Raw genomic sequence first — 21,485 nt, 5'->3', positions numbered from 1 at the left:
AGTAATGGCAATTAGAGACGAAATTTGACTGCCAGGAAAAAAAAAAATTCGTAGTTCTGTTGGTTATGGAAGCTAAAACATCCCGTCATTCGGCAACAAAGCCAAGAACTTCATGTATTGCAGTTGGATAGGGTATTATTTCAACACCAAGAACAGACTGGTTTTAGTGGGGATTAAACCCGGGACCTTCTGCGTGTTAAGCAGACGTGATGACCACTACACTATGAAACCTGTGAAATCCTGTTGATAGCAAATTACTTCAACAGCGAAAACGGTTTGGTTTCACTGGGGATTGAACCCAGGACCTTCTGCGTGTGAAGCAGACGTGATGACCACTACACTATGAAACCTGTGAAATCCTGCAAAGCAATGGCAATTGAAAACGAGTTTTGACCGCCAGGGGAAAAAAATTATTAGTTCTGTTGGTGATGGAAGGCAAAACATCCCATCATTCGGCAACAAAGCCAAGAACTTCATATATTGTAGTTTGATAGGGTATTATTTCAACACCAAGAACAGATTGCTTTTACTGGGGATTGAACCAGTGTTAAACAGACGTGATGACTACTACACTATGAAACCTTCTGGAAAGTTACTGTGTATTGGCAAGCAGAGCAGAATTGTAACTGATGGGGCTTTTTTATTGCTGAAGAAAAGTGTTTTTTTGGTAATGAAACATTTCCAATTTTTATTACATATTTTACCAGTTTTATTCCTACAAAGGGATATTGCATAAATTGAAGATTACATTGAATGTGTTACTTTTTTCTACACAGTTTAGTCGTTTGCTTTTGTATTTATGGGAACTATAAATTTTGAAACAAACAGGATTGTTATAATATGGGATTATGTTTTCTGCTAAAATGTTCAATAAAAAAGAAACCCAAAATCGTAGTTCTCCTTGTGATAGAAGCCAAAATGTATTGTCATTTGGCAACGAAACCAAGAATTTCATACTTTACAGGTTAATAGGAAATTACTTCAACACCGAAAACAGATTGGTTTCACTGGGTATTGAACCCAGAACGTTCTGCATATGAAGCAGACTTGATGACCACCACACTTTAAAACCTGTGATTCCTGCAAAGTAATGGCAATTAGAGATGAAATTTGACTGCCAGGAAAAAAAAAAATTCGTAGTTCTGTTGGTTATGGAAGCTAAAACATCCCGTCATTCGGCAACAAAGCCAAGAACTTCATGTATTGCAGTTGGATAGGGTATTATTTCAACACCAAGAAGAGACTGGTTTTACTGGGGATTAAACCCAGGACCTTCTGCGTGTTAAGCAGACGTGATGACCTTCTACGTGTTAAGCAGACATGATGACCACTACAGTATGAATCCTGATGAAAAGTTACTGTGTATTGGCTAGCAGAGCAGAATTGTGACTGACAGGGCCTTTTTATTGCTGAAGGAAAGTATTTTTGGTAATGAAACATTTCCAATTTTTATTACATATTTTACCAGTTTTATTCCTACAAAGGGATATTGCATAAATTGAAGATTACATTGAATGTGTTACTTTTTTCTACACAGTTTAATCGTTTGCTTTTGTATTTATGGGAACTATAAATTTTGAAACAAACAGGATTGTTATAATATGGGATTATGTTTTCTGCTAAAATGTTCAATAAAAAAGAAACCCAAAATCGTAGTTCTCCTTGTGATAGAAGCCAAAATGTATTGTCATTTGGCAACGAAACCAAGAATTTTATATATTACAGGTTGATAGCAAATTACTTCAACAGCAAAAACAGATTGGTTTCGCTGGGTATTGAACCCAGAACGTTCTGCATATGAAGCAGACTTGATGACCACCACACTTTAAAACCGGTGATTCCTGCACAGTAATGGCAACTAGAGACGAAATTTGACTGCCAGGAAAAAAAAAAAATCGTAGTTCTGTTGGTTATGGAAGCTAAAACATCCCGTCATTTGGCAACAATGCCAAGAACTTCATGTATTGCAGTTGGATAGGGTATTATTTCAACACCAAGAACAGACTGGTTTTACTGGGGATTAAACCCAGGACCTTCTGCGTGTTAAGCAGACGTGATGACCACTACACTATGAAACCTGTGAAATCCTGTTGATAGCAAATTACTTCAACAGCGAAAACGGATTGGTTTCACTGGGGATTGAACCCAGGACCTTCTGCGTGTGAAGCAGACGTGATGACCACTACACTATGAAACCTGTGAAATCCTGCAAAGCAATGGCAATTGGAGACGAGTTTTGACCGCCAGGGAAAAAAAAAAAAATTCTTAGTTCTGTTGGTGATGGAAGCCAAAACATCCCATCATTCTGCAACAAAGCCAAGAACTTCATATATTGCAGTTGGATAGGGTATTATTTCAACACCAAGAACAGACTGGTTTTACTGGGGATTAAACCCAGGACCTTCTGCGTGTTAAGCAGACGTGATGACCACTACACTATGAAACCTGTGAAATCCTGTTGATAGCAAATTACTTCAACAGCGAAAACGGATTGGTTTCACTGGGGATTGAACCCAGGACCTTCTGCGTGTGAAGCAGACGTGATGACCACTACACTATGAAACCTGTGAAATCCTGCAAAGCAATGGCAATTGAAAACGAGTTTTGACCACCAGGGGAAAAAAATTATTAGTTCTGTTGGTGATGGAAGCCAAAACATCCCATCATTCGGCAACAAAGCCCAGAACTTCATATATTGTAGTTTGATAGGGTATTATTTCAACACCAAGAACAGATTGCTTTTACTGGGGATTGAACCAGTGTTAAGCAGATGTGATGACTACTACACTATGAAACCTTCTGGAAAGTTACTGTGTATTGGCAAGCAGAGCAGAATTGTAACTGATGGGGCCTTTTTATTGCTGAAGAAAAGTGTTTTTGGTAATGAAACATTTACAATTTTTATTACATATTTTACCAGTTTTATTCCTACAAAGGGATATTGCTTAAATTGAAGTTTACATTGAATGTGTTACTTTTTTCTACACAGTTTAATCGTTTGCTTTTGTATTTATGGGAACTATAAATTTTGAAACAAACAGGATTGTTATAATATGGGATTATGTTTTCTGCTAAAATGTTCAATAAAAAAGAAACCCAAAATCGTAGTTCTCCTTGTGATAGAAGCCAAAATGTATTGTCATTTGGCAACGAAACCAAGAATTTCATACTTTACAGGTTGATAGGAAATTACTTCAACACCGAAAACAGATTGGTTTCACTGGGTATTGAACGCAGAACGTTCTGCATATGAAGCAGACTTGATGACCACCACACTTTAAAACCTGTGATTCCTGCAAAGTAATGGCAATTAGAGACGAAATTTGACTGCCAGGAAAAAAAAAAAATTCGTAGTTCTGTTGGTTATGGAAGCTAAAACATCCCGTCATTCGGCAACAAAGCCAAGAGCTTCATGTATTGCAGTTGTATAGGGTATTATTTCAACACCAAGAAGAGACTGGTTTCACTGGGGATTGAACCAAGGACCTTCTGTGTGTTAAGCAGACGTGATGACCACTACATTATGAAACCTGATGAAAAGTTACTGTGTATTGGCTAGCAGAGCAGAATTGTGACTGACGGGGCCTTTTTATTGCTGAAGGAAAGTATTTTTGGTAATGAAACATTTACAATTTTTATTACATATTTTACCAGTTTTATTCCTACAAAGGGATATTGCTTAAATTGAAGTTTACATTGAATGTGTTACTTTTTTCTACACAGTTTAGTCGTTTGCTTTTGTATTTATGGGAACTATATATTTTTAAACAAACAGGATTTTTATAATATGGGATTATGTTTTCTGCTAAAATGGACAATAAAAAAGAAACCCAAAATAGTAGTTCTCTTTGTGATGGAAGCCAAAATGTATTGTCATTTGGCAACGAAACCAAGAATTTTATATATTACAGGTTGATAGCAAATTACTTCAACAGCGAAAACAGATTTGTTTCACTGGGGATTGAACCCAGGACCTTCTGCGTGTGAAGCAGACGTGATGACCACTACACTATGAAACTTGTGAAGTCCTGCAAAGCAATGGCAATTGAAAACGAGTTTTGACCGCCAGGGGAAAAAAATTATTAGTTCTGTTGGTGATGGAAGCCAAAACATCCCATCATTCGGCAACAAAGCCAAGAACTTCATATATTGTAGTTTGATAGGGTATTATTTCAACACCAAGAACAGATTGCTTTTACTGGGGATTGAACCAGTGTTAAGCAGACGTGATGACTACTACACTATGAAACCTTCTGGAAAGTTATTGTGTATTGGCAAGCAGAGGAGAATTGTAACTGATGGGGCCTTTTTATTGCTGAAGAAAAGTGTTTTTGGTAATGAAACATTTCCAATTTTTATTACATATTTTACCAGTTTTATTCCTACAAAGGGATATTGCTTAAATTGAAGTTTACATTGAATGTGTTACTTTTTTCTACACAGTTTAATCGTTTGCTTTTGTATTTATGGGAACTATAAATTTTGAAACAAACAGGATTGTTATAATATGGGATTATGTTTTCTGCTAAAATGTTCAATAAAAAAGAAACGCAAAATCGTAGTTCTCCTTGTGATAGAAGCCAAAATGTATTGTCATTTGGCAACGAAACCAAGAATTTCATACTTTACAGGTTAATAAAAAATTACTTCAACACCGAAAACAGATTGGTTTCACTGGGTATTGAACCCAGAACGTTCTGCATATGAAGCAGACTTGATGACCACCACACTTTAAAACCTCTGATTCCTGCAAAGTAATGGCAATTAGAGACGAAATTTGACTGCCAGGAAAAAAAAAAAATTCGTAGTTCTGTTGGTTATGGAAGCTAAAACATCCCGTCATTCGGCAACAAAGCCAAGAACTTCATGTATTGCAGTTGGATAGGGTATTATTTCAACACCAAGAACAGACTGGTTTTACTGGGGATTAAACCCAGGACCTTCTGCGTGTTAAGCAGACGTGATGACCACTACACTATGAAACCTGTGAAATCCTGCAAAACAATGGCAATTGGAGACGAGTTTTGACCGCCAGGGAAAAAAAAAAAAAATTCTTAGTTCTGTTGGTGATGGAAGCCAAAACATCCCATCATTCTGCAACAAAGACAAGAACTTCATATATTGTAGTTTGATAGGGTATTATTTCAACACCAAGAACAGACTGGTTTTACTGGGGATTAAACCCAGGACCTTCTACGTGTTAAGCAGACATGATGACCACTACACTATGAATCCTGATGAAAAGTTACTGTGTATTGGCTAGCAGAGCAGAATTGTGACTGACAGGGCATTTTTATTGCTGAAGGAAAGTATTTTTGGTAATGAAACATTTCCAATTTTTATTACATATTTTACGAGTTTTATTCCTACAAAGGGATATTGCTTAAATTGAAGTTTACATTGAATGTGTTACTTTTTTCTACATAGTTTAGTCGTTTGCTTTTGTATTTATGGGAACTATATATTTTAAAACAAACAGGTTTTTTTATAATATGGGATTATGTTTTCTGCTAAAATGTTCAATAAAAAAGAAACCCAAAATCGTAGTTCTCCTTGTGATAGAAGCCAAAATGTATTGTCATTTGGCAACGAAACCAAGAATTTCATACTTTACAGGTTGATAGGAAATTACTTCTACACCGAAAACAGATTGGTTTAACTGGGTATTGAACCCAGAACGTTCTGCACATGAAGCAGACTTGATGACCACCACACTTTAAAACCTGTGAAATCCTGCAAAGTAATGGCAATTAGAGACGAGTTTTGACTGCCAGGAAAAAAAAAAAAAATCGTCGTTCTGTTGGTTATGGAAGCTAAAACATCCCGTCATTCGGCAACAAAGCCAAGAACTTCATGTATTGTAGTTGGATAAGGTATTATTTCAACACCAAGAACAGACTGGTTTTACTGGAGATTAAACCCAGGACTTTCTGCGTGTTAAGCAGACGTGATGACCACTACACTATGAATCTTAATGAAAAGTTACTGTGTATTGGCTAGCAGAGCAGAATTGTGACTGACGGGGCCTTTTTATTGCTGAAGGAAAGTATTTTTGGTAATGAAACATTTACAATTTTTATTACATATTTTACCAGTTTTATTCCTACAAAGGGATATTGCTTAAATTGAAGTTTACATTGAATGTGTTACTTTTTTCTACACAGTTTAATCGTTTGCTTTTGTATTTATGGGAACTATAAATTTTGAAACAAACAGGATTGTTATAATATGGGATTATGTTTTCTGCTAAAATGTTCAATAAAAAAGAAACCCAAAATCGTAGTTCTCCTTGTGATAGAAGCCAAAATGTATTGTCATTTGGCAACGAAACCAAGAATTTCATACTTTACAGGTTGATAGGAAATTACTTCAACACCGAAAACAGATTGGTTTCACTGGGTATTGAACCCAGAACGTTCTGCATATGAAGCAGACTTGATGACCACCACACTTTAAAACATGTGATCCCTGCAAAGTAATGGCAATTAGAGACGAAATTTGACTGCCAGGAAAAAAAAAAATTCGTAGTTCTGTTGGTTATGGAAGCTAAAACATCCCGTCATTCGGCAACAAAGCCAAGAACTTCATGTATTGCAGTTGGATAGGGTATTATTTCAACACCAAGAACAGACTGGTTTTTACTGGGGATTAAACCCAGGACCTTCTGCGTGTTAAGCAGACGTGATGACCACTACACTATAAAACCTGTGAAATCCTGTTGATAGCAAATTACTTCAACAGCGAAAACAGATTGGTTTCACTGGGCATTGAACCCAGGACCTTCTGCGTGTGAAGCAGACGTGATGACCACTACACTATGAAACCTGTGAAATCCAGCAAAGCAATGGCAATTGAAAACGAGTTTTGACAGCCAGGGGAAAAAAATTATTAGTTCTGTTGGTGATGGAAGCCAAAACATCCCATCATTCGGCAACAAAGCCAAGAACTTCATATATTGTAGTTTGATAGGGTATTATTTCAACACCGAGAACAGATTGCTTTTACTGGGGATTGAACCAGTGTTAAGCAGACGTGATGACTACTACAATATGAAACCTTCTGGAAAGTTACTATGTATTGGCAAGCAGAGCAGAATTGTAACTGATGGGGCCTTTTTATTGCTGAAGAAAAGTGTTTTTGGTAATGAAACATTTACAATTTTTATTACATATTTTACCAGTTTTATTCCTACAAAGGGATATTGTTTAAATTGAAGATTACATTGAATGTGTTACTTTTTTCTACACAGTTTAATCGTTTGCTTTTGTATTTATGGGAACTATAAATTTTGAAACAAACAGGATTGTTATAATATGGGATTATGTTTTCTGCTAAAATGTTTAATAAAAAAGATTGAACCCAGGACCTGATGCGTGTGAAGCAGACGTGATGACCACTACACTATGAAACCTGTGAAATCCTGCAAAGCAATGGCAATTGAAAACGAGTTTTGACCGCCAGGGGAAAAAATTTATTAGTTCTGTTGGTGATGGAAGCCAAAACATCCCATCATTCGGCAACAAAGCCAAGAACTTCATATATTGTAGTTTGATAGGGTATTATTTCAACACCAAGAACAGATTGCTTTTACTGGGGATTGAACCAGTGTTAAGCAGACGTGATGACTACTACACTATGAAACCTTCTGGAAAGTTATTGTGTATTGGCAAGCAGAGCAGAATTGTAACTGATGGGGCCTTTTTATTGCTGAAGAAAAGTGTTTTTGGTAATGAAACATTTCCAATTTTTATTACATATTTTACCAGTTTTATTCCTACAAAGGGATATTGCTTAAATTGAAGTTTACATTGAATGTGTTACTTTTTTCTACACAGTTTAATCGTTTGCTTTTGTATTTATGGGAACTATAAATTTTGAAACAAACAGGATTGTTATAATATGGGATTATGTTTTCTGCTAAAATGTTCAATAAAAAAGAAACGCAAAATCGTAGTTCTCCTTGTGATAGAAGCCAAAATGTATTGTCATTTGGCAATGAAACCAAGAATTTCATACTTTACAGGTTAATAAAAAATTACTTCAACACCGAAAACAGATTGGTTTCACTGGGTATTGAACCCAGAACGTTCTGCATATGAAGCAGACTTGATGACCACCACACTTTAAAACCTCTGATTCCTGCAAAGTAATGGCAATTAGAGACGAAATTTGACTGCCAGGAAAAAAAAAAATTCGTAGTTCTGTTGGTTATGGAAGCTAAAACATCCCGTCATTCGGCAACAAAGCCAAGAACTTCATGTATTGCAGTTGGATAGGGTATTATTTCAACACCAAGAACAGACTGGTTTTACTGGGGATTAAACCCAGGACCTTCTGCATGTTAAGCAGACGTGATGACCACTACACTATGAAACCTGTGAATTCCTGTTGAGAGCAAATTACTTCAACAGCGAAAACGGATTGGTTTCACTGGGGATTGAACCCAGGACCTTCTGCGTGTGAAGCAGACGTGATGACCACTACACTATGAAACCTGTGAAATCCTGCAAAGCAATGGCAATTGAAAACGAGTTTTGACAGCCAGGGGAAAAAAATTATTAGTTCTGTTGGTGATGGAAGCCAAAACATCCCATCATTCGGCAATAAAGACAAGAACTTCATATATTGTAGTTTGATAGGGTATTATTTCAACACCAAGAACAGACTGGTTTTACTGGGGATTAAACCCAGGACCTTCTACGTGTTTAGCAGACATGATGACCACTACACTAAGAATCCTGATGAAAAGTTACTGTGTATTGGCTAGCAGAGCAGAATTGTGACTGACGGGGCCTTTTTATTGCTGAAGGAAAGTATTTTTGGAAATGAAACATTTACAATTTTTATTACATTTTTACCAGTTTTATTCCTACAAAGGGATATTGCTTAAATTAAAGTTTACATTGAATGTGTTACTTTTTTCTACACAGTTTAGTCGTTTGCTTTTGTATTTATGGGAACTATATATTTTTAAACAAACAGGATTTTTATAATATGGGATTATGTTTTCTGCTAAAATGTTCAATAAAAAAAGAAACCCAAAATCGTAGTTCTCCTTGTGATAGAAGCCAAAATGTATAGTCATTCGGCAACAAAGCCAAGAACTTCATGTATTGCAGTTGGATAGGGTATTATTTCAACACCAAGAACAGACTGGTTTTACTGGGGATTAAACCCAGGACCTTCTGCGTGTTAAGCAGACGTGATGACCACTACACTATGCAACCTGTGAAATCCTGCAAAACAATGGCAATTGGAGACGAGTTTTGACCGCCAGGGAAAAAAAAAAAAAATTCTTAGTTCTGTTGGTGATGGAAGCCAAAACATCCCATCATTCTGCAACAAAGACAAGAACTTCATATATTGTAGTTTGATAGGGTATTATTTCAACACTAAGAACAGACTGGTTTTACTGGGGATTAAACCCAGGACCTTCTACGTGTTAAGCAGACATGATGACCACTACACTATGAATCCTGATGAAAAGTTACTGTGTATTGGCTAGCAGAGCAGAATTGTTACTGACAGGGCATTTTTATTGCTGAAGGAAAGTATTTTTGGTAATGAAACATTTCCAATTTTTATTACATATTTTACGAGTTTTATTCCTACAAAGGGATATTGCTTAAATTGAAGTTTACATTGAATGTGTTACTTTTTTCTACATAGTTTAGTCGTTTGCTTTTGTATTTATGGGAACTATATATTTTAAAACAAACAGGTTTTTTTATAATATGGGATTATATTTCTGCTAAAATGTTCAATAAACAAGAAACCCAAAATCGTAGTTCTCCTTGTGATAGAAGCCAAAATGTATTGTCATTTGGCAACGAAACCAAGAATTTCATACTTTACAGGTTGATAGGAAATTACTTCAACACCAAAAACAGATTGGTTTAACTGGGTATTGAACCCAGAACGTTCTGCACATGAAGCAGACTTGATGACCACCACACTTTAAAACCTGTGAAATCCTGCAAAGTAATGGCAATTAGAGACGAGTTTTGACTGCCAGGAAAAAAAAAAAAAAATCGTAGTTCTGTTGGTTATGGAAGCTAAAACATCCCGTCATTCGGCAACAAAGCCAAGAACTTCATGTATTGTAGTTGGATAAGGTATTATTTCAACACCAAGAACAGACTGGTTTTACTGGAGATTAAACCCAGGACTTTCTGCGTGTTAAGCAGACGTGATGACCACTACACTATGAATCTTAATGAAAAGTTACTGTGTATTGGCTAGCAGAGCAGAATTGTGACTGACGGGGCCTTTTTATTGCTGACGGAAAGTATTTTTGGTAATGAAACATTTACAATTTTTATTACATATTTTACCAGTTTTATTCCTACAAAGGGATATTGCTTAAATTGAAGTTTACATTGAATGTGTTACTTTTTTCTACACAGTTTAATCGTTTGCTTTTGTATTTATGGGAACTATAAATTTTGAAACAAACAGGATTGTTATAATATGGGATTATGTTTTCTGCTAAAATGTTCAATAAAAAAGAAACCCAAAATCGTAGTTCTCCTTGTGATAGAAGCCAAAATGTATTGTCATTTGGCAACGAAACCAAGAATTTCATACTTTACAGTTTGATAGGAAATTACTTCAACACCGAAAACAGATTGGTTTCACTGGGTATTGAACCCAGAACGTTCTGCATATGAAGCAGACTTGATGACCACCACACTTTAAAACATGTGATTCCTGCTAAGTAATGGCAATTAGAGACGAAATTTGACTGCCAGGAAAAAAAAAAAAAATTCAAAGTCCTGTTGGTGATGGAAGACAAAACGTCCTGTTATTCTGCAACAAAGCCAAGAAATTCATATATTGTAGTTGGATAGGGTATTATTTCAACACCAAGAAGAGATTGGTTTCACTGGGGATTGAACCCAGGACGTTCTGCGTGTTAAGCAGACGTGATGACCACTACATTATGAAACCTGATGAAAAGTTACTGTGTATTGGCTAGCAGAGCAGAATTGTGACTGACGGGGCCTTTTTATTGCTGAAGGAAAGTATTTTTGGTAATGAAACATTTACAATTTTTATTACATATTTTACCAGTTTTATTCCTACAAAGGGATATTGCTTAAATTGAAGTTTACATTGAATGTGTTACTTTTTTCTACACAGTTTAGTCGTTTGCTTTTGTATTTATGGGAACTATATATTTTTAAACAAACAGGATTTTTATAATATGGGATTATGTTTTCTGCTAAAATGGACAATAAAAAAGAAACCCAAAATAGTAGTTCTCTTTGTGATGGAAGCCAAAATGTATTGTCATTTGGCAACGAAACCAATCCTGCAAAGCAATGGCAATTGAAAATGAGTTTTGACAGCCAGGGAAAAAAAATTATTAGTTCTGTTGGTGATGGAAGCCAAAATATCCCATCATTCGGCAACAATGCCAAGAACTTCATATATTGTAGTTTGATAGGGTATTTTTTCAACACCAAGAACAGATTGCTTTTACTGGGGATTGAACCAGTGTTAAGCAGACGTGATGACTACTACACTATGAAACCTTCTGGAAAGTTACTGTGTATTGGCAAGCAGAGCAGAATTGTAACCGATGGGGCCTTTTTATTGCTGAAGAAAAGTGTTTTTGGTAATGAAACATTTACAATTTTTATTACATATTTTACCAGTTTTATTCCTACAAAGGGATATTGCTTAAATTGAAGTTTACATTGAATGTGTTACTTTTTTCTACACAGTTTAATCGTTTGCTTTTGTATTTATGGGAACTATAAATTTTGAAACAAACAGGATTGTTATAATATGGGATTATGTTTTCTGCTAAAATGTTCAATAAAAAAGAAACCCAAAATCGTAGTTCTCCTTGTGATAGAAGCCAAAATGTATTGTCATTTGGCAACGAAACCAAGAATTTCATACTTTACAGGTTGATAGGAAATTACTTCAACACCGAAAACAGATTGGTTTCACTGGGTATTGAACCCAGAACGTTCTGCATATGAAGCAGACTTGATTACCACCACACTTTAAAACCTGTGATTCCTGCAAAGTAATGGCAATTAGAGACGAAATTTGACTGCCAGGAAAAAAAAAATTCGTAGTTCTGTTGGTTATGGAAGCTAAAACATCCCGTCATTCGGCAACAAAGCCAAGAACTTCATGTACTGCAGTTGGATAGGGTATTATTTCAACACCAAGAACAGACTGGTTTTTACTGGGGATTAAACGCAGGACCTTCTGCGTGTTAAGCAGACGTGATGACCTTATACGTGTTAAGCAGACATGATGACCACTACACTATGAATCCTGATGAAAAGTTACTGTGTATTGGTTAGCAGAGCAGAATTGTGACTGACAGGGCCTTTTTATTGCTGAACGAAAGTATTTTTGGTAATGAAACATTTACAATTTTTATTACATATTTTACCAGTTTTATTCCTACAAAGGGATATTGCTTAAATTGAAGTTTACATTGAATGTGTTACTTTTTTCTACACAGTTTAGTCGTTTGCTTTTGTATTTATGGGAACTATATATTTTTAAACAAACAGGATTTTTATAATATGGGATTATGTTTTCTGCTAAAATGGACAATAAAAAAGAAACCCAAAATAGTAGTTCTCTTTGTGATGGAAGCCAAAATGTATTGTCATTTGGCAACGAAACCAAGAATTTTATATATTACAGGTTGATAGCAAATTACTTCAACAGCGAAAACAGATTGGTTTCACTGGGGATTGAACCCAGGACCTTCTGCGTGTGAAGCAGACGTGATGACCACTACACTATGAAACCTGTGAAATCCTGCAAAGCAATGGCAATTGAAAACGAGTTTTGACCGCCAGGGGAAAAAAATTATTAGTTCTGTTGGTGATGGAAGCCAAAACATCCCATCATTCGGCAACAAAGCCAAGAACTTCATATATTGTAGTTTGATAGGGTATTATTTCAACACCAAGAACAGATTGCTTTTACTGGGGATTGAACCAGTGTTAAGCAGACGTGATGACTACTACACTATGAAACCTTCTGGAAAGTTACTGTGTATTGGCAAGCAGAGCAGAATTGTAACTGATGGGGCCTTTTTATTGCTGAAGAAAAGTGTTTTTGGTAATGAAACATTTACAACTTTTATTACATATTTTACCAGTTTTATTCCTACAAAGGGATATTGCTTAAATTGAAGTTTACATTGAATGTGTTACTTTTTTCTACACAGTTTAATCGTTTGCTTTTGTATTTATGGGAACTATAAATTTTGAAACAAACAGGATTGTTATAATATGGGATTATGTTTTCTGCTGAAATGTTCAATAAAAAAGAAACCCAAAATCGTAGTTCTCCTTAAGATAGAAGCCAAAATGTATTGTCATTTGGCAACGAAACCAAGAATTTCATACTTTACAGGTTAATAGGAAATTACTTCAACACCGAAAACAGATTGGTTTCACTGGGTATTGAACCCAGAACGTTCTGCATATGAAGCAGACTTGAAGACCACCACACTTTAAAACCTGTGATTCCTGCAAAGTAATGGCAATTAGAGACGAAATTTGACTGCCAGGAAAAAAAAAAAATTCGTAGTTCTGTTGGTTTTGGAAGCTAAAACATCCCGTCATTCGGCAACAAAGCCAAGAACTTCATGTATTGCAGTTGGATAGGGTATTATTTCAACACCAAGAACAGACTGGTTTTTCTGGGGATTAAACCCAGGACCTTCTACGTGTTAAGCAGACATGATGACCACTACACTATGAATCCTGATGTAAAGTTACTGTGTATTGCCTAGCAGAGCAGAATTGTGACTGACAGGGCCTTTTTATTGCTGAAGGAAAGTATTTTTGGTAATGAAACATTTACAATTTTTATTACATATTTTACCAGTTTTATTCCTACAAAGGGATATTGCTTAAATTGAAGTTTACATTGAATGTGTTACTTTTTTCTACACAGTTTAGTCGTTTGCTTTTGTATTTATGGGAACTATATATTTTTAAACAAACAGGATTTTTATAATATGGGATTATGCTTTCTGCTAAAATGGACAATAAAAAAGAAACCCAAAATAGTAGTTCTCTTTGTGATGGAAGCCAAAATGTATTGTCATTTGGCAACGAAACCAAGAATTTTATATATTACAGGTTGATAGCAAATTACTTCAACAGCGAAAACAGATTGGTTTCACTGGGGATTGAACCCAGGACCTTCTGCGTGTGAAGCAGACGTGATGACCACTACACTATGAAACCTGTGAAATAATGCAAAGCAATGGCAATTAAAAACGAGTTTTGACAGCCAGGGGAAAAACATTATTAGTTCTGTTGGTGATGGAAGCCAAAACATCCCATCATTCGGCAACAAAGCCAAGAACTTCATATATTGTAGTTTGATAGGGTATTATTTCAACACCAAGAACAGACTGGTTTTACTGGGGATTAAACCCAGGACCTTCTGCGTGTTAAGCAGACGTGATGACCACTACACTATGAAACCTGTTAAATCCTGTTGATAGCAAATTACTTCAACAGCGAAAACAGATTGGTTTCACTGGGGATTGAACCCAGGACCTTCTGCGTGTGAAGCAGACGTGATGGCCACTACACTATGAAACCTGTGAAATCCTGCAAAGCAATGGCACATGAAAACGAGTTTTGACAGCCAGGGGAAAAAAATTATTAGTTCTGTTGGTGATGGAAGCCAAAACATCCCATCATTCGGCAACAAAGCCAAGAACTTCATGTATTGCAGTTGGATAGGGTATTATTTCAACACCAAGAACAGACTGGTTTTTACTGGGGATTAAACTCAGGACCTTCTGCGTGTTAAGCAGACGTGATGACCACTACACTATAAAACCTGTGAAATCCTGTTGATAGCAAATTACTTCAACAGCGAAAACAGATTGGTTTCACTGGGGATTGAACCCAGGACCTTCTGCGTGTGAAGCAGACGTGATGACCACTACACTATGAAACATGAGAAATCCTGCAAAGCAATGGCAATTGAAAACGAGTTTTGACCGCCAGGGGAAAAAAATTATTAGTTCTGTTGGTGATGGAAGCCAAAACATCCCATCATTCGGCAACAAAGCCAAGAACTTCATATATTGTAGTTTGATAGGGTATTATTTCAACACCGAGAACAGATTGCTTTTACTGGGGATTGAACCAGTGTTAACCCAGAATGTTCTGCATATGAAGCAGACTTGAAGACCACCACACTTTAAAACCTGTGATTCCTGCAAAATAATGGCAATTAGAGATGAAATTTGACTGCCAGGAAAAAAAAAAATTCATAGTTCTGTTGGTTTTGGAAGCTAAAACATCCCGTCATTCGGCAACAAAGCCAAGAACTTCATGTATTGCAGTTGGATACGGTATTATTTCAACACCAAGAACAGACTGGTTTTTCTGGGGATTAAACCCAGGACCTTCTACGTGTTAAGCAGATATGATGACCGCTACACTATGAATCCTGATGAAAAGTTACTGTGTATTGCCTAGCAGAGCAGAATTGTGACTGACAGGGCCTTTTTATTGCTGAAGGAAAGTATTTTTGGTAATGAAAAATTTACAATTTTTATTACATATTTTACCAGTTTTATTCCTACAAACGGATATTGCTTAAATTGAAGTTTACATTGAATGTGTTACTTTTTTCTACACAGTTTAGTCGTTTGCTTTTGTATTTATGGGAACTATATATTTTTAAACAAACAGGATTTTTATAATATGGGATTATGCTTTCTGCTAAAATGGACAATAAAAAAGAAACCCAAAATAGTAGTTCTCTTTGTGATGGAAGCCAAAATGTATTGTCATTTGGCAACGAAACCAAGAATTTTATATATTACAGGTTGATAGCAAATTACTTCAACAGCGAAAACAGATTGGTTTCACTGGGGATTGAACCCAGGACCTTCTGCGTGTAAAGCAGACGTGATGACCACTACACTATGAAACCTGTGAAATCCTGCAAAGCAATGGCAATTGAAAACGAGTTTTGACCGCCAGGGGAAAAAAATTATTAGTTCTGTTGGTGATGGAAGCCAAAACATCCCATCATTCGGCAACAAAGCCAAGAACTTCATATATTGTAGTTTGATAGGGTATTATTTCAACACCAAGAAGAGACTGGTTTCACTGGGGATTGAACCCAGGACCTTCTTCGTGTTAAGCAGACGTGATGACCACTACACTATGAAACCTGTGAAATCCTGCAAAGCAATGGCAATTGGAGACGAGTTTTGACCGCTAGGGAAAAAAAAAAATTCTTAGTTCTGTTGGTGATGGAAGCCAAAACATCCCATCATTCTGCAACAAAGCCAATAACTTCATATATTGTAGTTTGATAGGGTATTATTTCAACACCAAGAACAGACTGGTTTTACTGGGTATTAAACCCAGGACCGTCTACGTGTTAAGCAGACATGATGACCACTACACTATGAATCCTGATGAAAAGTTATTGTGTATTGGCTAGCAGAGCAGAATTGTGACTGACAGGGCCTTTTTATTGCTGAAGGAAAGTATTTTTGGTAATGAAACATTTCCAATTTTTATTACATATTTTACGAGTTTTATTCCTACAAAGGGATATTGCTTAAATTGAAGTTTACATTGAATGTGTTACTTTTTTCGACATAGTTTAGTCGTTTGCTTTTGTATTTATGGGAACTATATATTTTAAAACAAACAGGTTTTTTTATAATATGGGATTATGTTTTCTGCTAAAATGTTCAATAAAAAAGAAACCCAAAATCGTAGTTCTCCTTGTGATAGAAGCCAAAATGTATTGTCATTTGGCAACGAAACCAAGAATTTCATACTTTACAGGTTGATAGGAAATTACTTCAACACCGAAAACAGATTGGTTTCACTGGGTATTGAACCCAGAACGTTCTGCATATGAAGCAGACTTGATGACCACCACACTTTAAAACCTGTGATTCCTGCAAAGTAATGGCAATTAGAGACGAAATTTGACTGCCAGGAAAAAAAAAAATTCGTAGTTCTGTTGGTTATGGAAGCTAAAACATCCCGTCATTCGGCAACAAAGCCAAGAACTTCATGTATTGCAGTTGGATAGGGTATTATTTTAACACCAAGAACAGACTGGTTTTACTGGGGATTAAACCCAGGACCTTCTGCGTGTTAAGCAGACGTGATGACCACTACATTATGAAACCTGTGAAATCCTGTTGATAGCAAATTACTTCAACAGCGAAAACGGATTGGTTTCACTGGGGATTGAACCCAGGACCTTCTGCGTGTGAAGCAGACGTGATGACCACTACACTATGAAACCTGCGAAATCCTGCAAAGCAATGGCAATTGAAAACGAGTTTTGACAGCCAGGGGAAAAAAATTATTAGTTCTGTGGGTGATGGAAGCCAAAACATCCTATCATTCGGCAACAAAGCCAAGAACTTCATATATTGTAGTTTGATAGGGTATTATTTCAACACCGAGAACAGTTTGCTTTTACTGGGGATTGAACCAGTGTTAAGCAGACGTGATAACTACTACACTATGAAACCTTCTGGAAAGTTACTATGTATTGGCAAATATTCAAATTGTCTCTCCAGTAAAGGAGACAAACTCTAGCACAGCGCCACCTATTGGAAGTAGCGATCCTAAAAGTCACAAGTGGATTTTTGACAATCCTTTGCAATATGACTCAGGATATATAAGCCAGATCAGAATCCCAATTTGCAGACACGGTGTTTCGGGGTGCTTGCCCCTCGTCAGTGCAAAGTATGGGGGTGTCTGATCTGGCTCATGAGAAAGCTATGTGGGGACCACGGGGGAACACTATTCTCCTTAAGGAGACTTTGCAAGCCAGTCTGGCTGCCAGGTAAGGGGACTTATAGCTGCAATGCCCCTCTGGGAAATAGGGAAATATTCAAATTGTCTCTCCAGTAAAGGAGACAAACTCTAGCACAGCGCCACCTATTGGAAGTAGCGATCCTAAAAGTCACAAGTGGATTTTTGACAATCCTTTGCAATATGACTCAGGATATATAAGCCAGATCAGAATCCCAATTTGCAGACACGGTGTTTCGGGGTGCTTGCCCCTCGTCAGTGCAAAGTATGGGGGTGTCTGATCTGGCTCATGAGAAAGCTATGTGGGGACCACGGGGGAACACTATTCTCCTTAAGGAGACTTTGCAAGCCAGTCTGGCTGCCAGGTAAGGGGACTTATAGCTGCAATGCCCCTCTGGGAAATAGGGAAATATTCAAATTGTCTCTCCAGTAAAGGAGACAAACTCTAGCACAGCGCCACCTATTGGAAGTAGCGATCCTAAAAGTCACAAGTGGATTTTTGACAATCCTTTGCAATATGACTCAGGATATATAAGCCAGATCAGAATCCCAATTTGCAGACACGGTGTTTCGGGGTGCTTGCCCCTCGTCAGTGCAAAGTATGGGGGTGTCTGATCTGGCTCATGAGAAAGCTATGTGGGGACCACGGGGGAACACTATTCTCCTTAAGGAGACTTTGCAAGCCAGTCTGGCTGCCAGGTAAGGGGACTTATAGCTGCAATGCCCCTCTGGGAAATAGGGAAATATTCAAATTGTCTCTCCAGTAAAGGAGACAAACTCTAGCACAGCGCCACCTATTGGAAGTAGCGATCCTAAAAGTCACAAGTGGATTTTTGACAATCCTTTGCAATATGACTCAGGATATATAAGCCAGATCAGAATCCCAATTTGCAGACACGGTGTTTCGGGGTGCTTGCCCCTCGTCAGTGCAAAGTATGGGGGTGTCTGATCTGGCTCATGAGAAAGCTATGTGGGGACCACGGGGGAACACTATTCTCCTTAAGGAGACTTTGCAAGCCAGTCTGGCTGCCAGGTAAGGGGACTTATAGCTGCAATGCCCCTCTGGGAAATAGGGAAATATTCAAATTGTCTCTCCAGTAAAGGAGACAAACTCTAGCACAGCGCCACCTATTGGAAGTAGCGATCCTAAAAGTCACAAGTGGATTTTTGACAATCCTTTGCAATATGACTCAGGATATATAAGCCAGATCAGAATCCCAATTTGCAGACACGGTGTTTCGGGGTGCTTGCCCCTCGTCAGTGCAAAGTATGGGGGTGTCTGATCTGGCTCATGAGAAAGCTATGTGGGGACCACGGGGGAACACTATTCTCCTTAAGGAGACTTTGCAAGCCAGTCTGGCTGCCAGGTAAGGGGACTTATAGCTGCAATGCCCCTCTGGGAAATAGGGAAATATTCAAATTGTCTCTCCAGTAAAGGAGACAAACTCTAGCACAGCGCCACCTATTGGAAGTAGCGATCCTAAAAGTCACAAGTGGATTTTTGACAATCCTTTGCAATATGACTCAGGATATATAAGCCAGATCAGAATCCCAATTTGCAGACACGGTGTTTCGGGGTGCTTGCCCCTCGTCAGTGCAAAGTATGGGGGTGTCTGATCTGGCTCATGAGAAAGCTATGTGGGGACCACTATTCTCCTTAAGGAGACTTTGCAAGCCAGTCTGGCTGCCAGGTAAGGGGACTTATAGCTGCAATGCCCCTCTGGGAAATAGGGAAATATTCAAATTGTCTCTCCAGTAAAGGAGACAAACTCTAGCACAGCGCCACCTATTGGAAGTAGCGATCCTAAAAGTCACAAGTGGATTTTTGACAATCCTTTGCAATATGACTCAGGATATATAAGCCAGATCAGAATCCCAATTTGCAGACACGGTGTTTCGGGGTGCTTTCCCCTCGTCAGTGCAAAGTATGGGGGTGTCTGATCTGGCTCATGAGAAAGCTATGTGGAGACCACGGGGGAACACTATTCTCCTTAAGGAGACTTTGCAAGCCAGTCTGGCTGCCAGGTAAGGGGACTTATAGCTGCAATGCCCCTCTGGGAAATAGGGAAATATTCAAATTGTCTCTCCAGTAAAGGAGACAAACTCTAGCACAGCGCCACCTATTGGAAGTAGCGATCCTAAAAGTCACAAGTGGATTTTTGACAATCCTTTGCAATATGACTCAGGATATATAAGCCAGATCAGAATCCCAATTTGCAGACACGGTGTTTCGGGGTGCTTGCCCCTCGTCAGTGCAAAGTATGGGGGTGTCTGATCTGGCTCATGAGAAAGCTATGTGGGGACCACGGGGGAACACTATTCTCCTTAAGGAGACTTTGCAAGCCAGTCTGGCTGCCAGGTAAGGGGACTTATAGCTGCAATGCCCCTCTGGGAAATAGGGAAATATTCAAATTGTCTCTCCAGTAAAGGAGACAAACTCTAGCACAGCGCCACCTATTGGAAGTAGCGATCCTAAAAGTCACAAGTGGATTTTTGACAATCCTTTGCAATATGACTCAGGATATATAAGCCAGATCAGAATCCCAATTTGCAGACACGGTGTTTCGGGGTGCTTGCCCCTCGTCAGTGCAAAGTATGGGGGTGTCTGATCTGGCTCATGAGAAAGCTATGTGGGGACCACGGGGGAACACTATTCTCCTTAAGGAGACTTTGCAAGCCAGTCTGGCTGCCAGGTGAGGGGACTTATAGCTGCAATGCCCCTCTGGGAAATAGGGAAATATTCAAATTGTCTCTCCAGTAAAGGAGACAAACTCTAGCACAGCGCCACCTATTGGAAGTAGCGATCCTAAAAGTCACAAGTGGATTTTTGACAATCCTTTGCAATATGACTCAGGATATATAAGCCAGATCAGAATCCCAATTTGCAGACACGGTGTTTCGGGGTGCTTGCCCCTCGTCAGTGCAAAGTATGGGGGTGTCTGATCTGGCTCATGAGAAAGCTATGTGGGGACCACGGGGGAACACTATTCTCCTTAAGGAGACTTTGCAAGCCAGTCTGGCTGCCAGGTAAGGGGACTTATAGCTGCAATGCCCCTCTGGGAAATAGGGAAATATTCAAATTGTCTCTCCAGTAAAGGAGACAAACTCTAGCACAGCGCCACCTATTGGAAGTAGCGATCCTAAAAGTCACAAGTGGATTTTTGACAATCCTTTGCAATATGACTCAGGATATATAAGCCAGATCAGAATCCCAATTTGCAGACACGGTGTTTCGGGGTGCTTGCCCCTCGTCAGTGCAAAGTATGGGGGTGTCTGATCTGGCTCATGAGAAAGCTATGTGGGGACCACGGGGGAACACTATTCTCCTTAAGGAGACTTTGCAAGCCAGTCTGGCTGCCAGGTAAGGGGACTTATAGCTGCAATGCCCCTCTGGGAAATATTCAAATTGTCTCTCCAGTAAAGGAGACAAACTCTAGCACAGCGCCACCTATTGGAAGTAGCGATCCTAAAAGTCACAAGTGGATTTTTGACAATCCTTTGCAATATGACTCAGGATATATAAGCCAGATCAGAATCCCAATTTGCAGACACGGTGTTTCGGGGTGCTTGCCCCTCGTCAGTGCAAAGTATGGGGGTGTCTGATCTGGCTCATGAGAAAGCTATGTGGGGACCACGGGGGAACACTATTCTCCTTAAGGAGACTTTGCA

At 38.2% G+C, this 21,485-nt stretch overlaps 8 non-coding genes across 8 annotated transcripts; all 8 read right to left on the bottom strand.

Moving 5' to 3' along the window:
- Positions 1 to 277: 277 nt before the first annotated feature.
- On the bottom strand, positions 278 to 350 carry TRNAV-CAC (transfer RNA valine (anticodon CAC)). The gene has a single exon. It is a non-coding gene; the product is annotated as a tRNA-Val (tRNA).
- A 1,774-nt stretch (positions 351 to 2,124) lies between these two features.
- On the bottom strand, positions 2,125 to 2,197 carry TRNAV-CAC (transfer RNA valine (anticodon CAC)). Its single transcript has one exon. It is a non-coding gene; the product is annotated as a tRNA-Val (tRNA).
- A 295-nt stretch (positions 2,198 to 2,492) lies between these two features.
- On the bottom strand, positions 2,493 to 2,565 carry TRNAV-CAC (transfer RNA valine (anticodon CAC)). The gene has a single exon. It is a non-coding gene; the product is annotated as a tRNA-Val (tRNA).
- A 5,857-nt stretch (positions 2,566 to 8,422) lies between these two features.
- On the bottom strand, positions 8,423 to 8,495 carry TRNAV-CAC (transfer RNA valine (anticodon CAC)). The gene has a single exon. It is a non-coding gene; the product is annotated as a tRNA-Val (tRNA).
- Positions 8,496 to 12,713: 4,218 nt separating this feature from the next.
- TRNAV-CAC (transfer RNA valine (anticodon CAC)) lies at positions 12,714 to 12,786 on the bottom strand. Its single transcript has one exon. It is a non-coding gene; the product is annotated as a tRNA-Val (tRNA).
- Positions 12,787 to 14,167: 1,381 nt separating this feature from the next.
- On the bottom strand, positions 14,168 to 14,240 carry TRNAV-CAC (transfer RNA valine (anticodon CAC)). Its single transcript has one exon. It is a non-coding gene; the product is annotated as a tRNA-Val (tRNA).
- Positions 14,241 to 15,881: 1,641 nt separating this feature from the next.
- TRNAV-UAC (transfer RNA valine (anticodon UAC)) lies at positions 15,882 to 15,954 on the bottom strand. The gene has a single exon. It is a non-coding gene; the product is annotated as a tRNA-Val (tRNA).
- A 1,271-nt stretch (positions 15,955 to 17,225) lies between these two features.
- Positions 17,226 to 17,298, bottom strand: TRNAV-CAC (transfer RNA valine (anticodon CAC)). Its single transcript has one exon. It is a non-coding gene; the product is annotated as a tRNA-Val (tRNA).
- Between the last annotated feature and the right edge of the window lie 4,187 nt (positions 17,299 to 21,485).

Source organism: Anomaloglossus baeobatrachus, chromosome 2, assembly GCF_048569485.1.
Source record: "Anomaloglossus baeobatrachus isolate aAnoBae1 chromosome 2, aAnoBae1.hap1, whole genome shotgun sequence".
Lineage (NCBI taxonomy): Eukaryota > Metazoa > Chordata > Amphibia > Anura > Aromobatidae > Anomaloglossus > Anomaloglossus baeobatrachus.
This window is presented reverse-complemented; position numbering and strand designations above follow the sequence as displayed.